Source organism: Phalaenopsis equestris, unplaced genomic scaffold (genome assembly GCF_001263595.1).
Source record: "Phalaenopsis equestris unplaced genomic scaffold, ASM126359v1 Scaffold233051, whole genome shotgun sequence".
NCBI classification, from domain to species: domain Eukaryota; kingdom Viridiplantae; phylum Streptophyta; class Magnoliopsida; order Asparagales; family Orchidaceae; genus Phalaenopsis; species Phalaenopsis equestris.
This window is the reverse complement of record NW_018251005.1, coordinates 47,884-50,011: the sequence shown is the minus strand read 5'-3', so window position 1 is coordinate 50,011 and position 2,128 is coordinate 47,884. Positions and strand designations below refer to the sequence as shown.

At 37.0% G+C, this 2,128-nt stretch overlaps 1 protein-coding gene across 1 annotated transcript in view; it reads right to left on the bottom strand.

The window, feature by feature from the left end:
- Positions 1-1,792, bottom strand: part of LOC110038543 (violaxanthin de-epoxidase, chloroplastic-like) — a 33,917-nt gene extending 32,125 nt beyond the window's left edge. Inside the window, exon 1 of the mRNA XM_020743410.1 lies at positions 1,588-1,792. The gene's annotated coding sequence lies outside the window, so the exon portion shown is untranslated. The remainder of the gene's footprint in view (positions 1-1,587) is intronic.
- Positions 1,793-2,128: the final 336 nt, after the last annotated feature.

Sequence of the window (2,128 nt, the reverse complement as noted above, 5' to 3'; positions counted from 1 at the left end):
TCCAATGGCCTTTAGACTCCAATGTAGACCTCCATAATTCAACTTTTTCCTGGGTTTTTTCTCTCGTCTTATCCACGAAAAGGATATCATCAACAAAAAGCATACATTGAGATACATCCTTTTGTAAATGTCCAATAAAACCATCCACAACTAAAGCAAAAAGATATGAGCTTAAAGTTAATCCCTGATGTAATCCAACAGAAATAAGAAAATATTTGGTCAAACCTCCTTCAGTACAAACACAAGTAACAGCTCTAGTATACATGTCTTTAATGACTTGAATATAAGTCATATCAACACCTTTTCCTCTCAAGAACTCTCCAAAGGATACCTCTTGTAACCTTATCGTAAGATTTTTCTAAATCAATAAAAATCAAATGTAGATTATCCTTATTATCTCTGAACTTCTCCATCAAACTTCTCAATAAATGTATAGCTTCCATAGTAGATCTGCCCGACATAAATGCAAATTGATTATGAGAAATCTTTGTAATACGTCTTAACTGATATTCAATTACTCTCTCCCATAATTTTAAAGTATGACACATCAACTTAATTCTTCTATAATTTGCACACTCTTGTGCATCCCCTTTATTCTTAAAACTGGGGACCAAAATACTCTTCCTCCACTCCTCAGACATCTTTTTAGTTTTTAAAATAATATTAAAGAGTTTAGTAAGCTAAGAAACTCCCAAATCTCCTAAATATTTTCATACTTCAATTGGGGTATCATCAGGTCCTAAAGACTTTCCACCCTTGGCTTTCTTTAAAGTCTCTTCAACTTCTTTTTTATTAATGCGACGTTAAAAATGAAACATTTTATTATTATTAACGATATTAAGATCGCTAAAGTCGATCGCATTTTCAGAAACTTCATTAAACAGTTTATCAAAATAATTCACCAACCGATGTTGAATATCTTCTTCTAAGAAAAACACTTCTTGATTTTCATCTTTAATACACTTTACTTGAGTTAAATCTTTAATCTTCTTTTCTCTTTGTTTGGCTAGCTTATACATATATTTTTCACTCTCCTTAATATCTAATCTATTATAAAGATCATTAAACGCAGAATTTTTAGCATCACGTATTGTAAAATACATTTATCTCCGATGCTTAAAAATGACCTTTCTTGCCCTACTTCTCTATTCTATCATGTTCTTATAGAGAATCAAAATTGACGACTTATGCCACATAAATATGAAAGAAGGCATGAATCCCAGTTAACATTGTCTAATTTCATAGATTTCACAAACGTTAGCATCTGACAACACCTTTCTCGTCCAACATCAGGATGCAAGCAATATTAGCAAAAAAAAAAAAAAAAAAAAGAAAAAAAGTAAAAAACAATAGATAAAATTTATTGTACTTGGAGACATAATTTCAGGATCTGTAGAAAGAGTTTTATAGCTGTGCACGAACGAGAAAACATGAAATCGATATACCAACTAGGGAGTACACAATAATTAGGTAAAATAAAGAACGGACCAGAAGGAGAAAAACAGAAAAAATAGGCCCAGTAAGCTCGCATTGCTGCTGTGATTCTAGTACATTTTGAATGGCGAAAAAATAGCAAAGAGAAAGTACCTTTTAGGATTCCGATAAAGGGAGGTGCGTATCAGTACCCTCGCATTCGCAAGGATTTCGCTAGGATGCCGCTTTCGTTTGAGAATGGGAAAGCAGAAAGCTCTAGCGTTGTAGACGGGACGAGAGCTATGGAAAGCGCAGGACGAGGAATGGATCCGATAAGATGATCGTGTGGAGAAGAGGCGCGTAACGTGGTCCACTTAAGTCCGTATGGTCGCGAAGTGCGACTCCGCAGTTTGCGGCTTCACGGTCCCAAATCACTTTGACTCGCAGCGTCGCGGTACAGCAAAATGAAAGCGGGAGAAAAGCCGGAAGCTATATCCACCCAGCGGCAGGCTTTTAGCTCGCGAAAAGGATCCTTTTGCCCCCCGCCTCGAGCCTTTCTTCTTCCCGCCGAGCCCCGCCAAAACCCTCGTTCCTTTCTTCCTTCTTCCTGCGTGAGCTCTTCTTCCTCGATCCCTTTCTTCTTCCCGCCGAGCACCTCCAAAAACTTCCTTTCTTCTTTCCGCGTGAGCTCTTCTTCCTCGATCCCTTTCTTCTT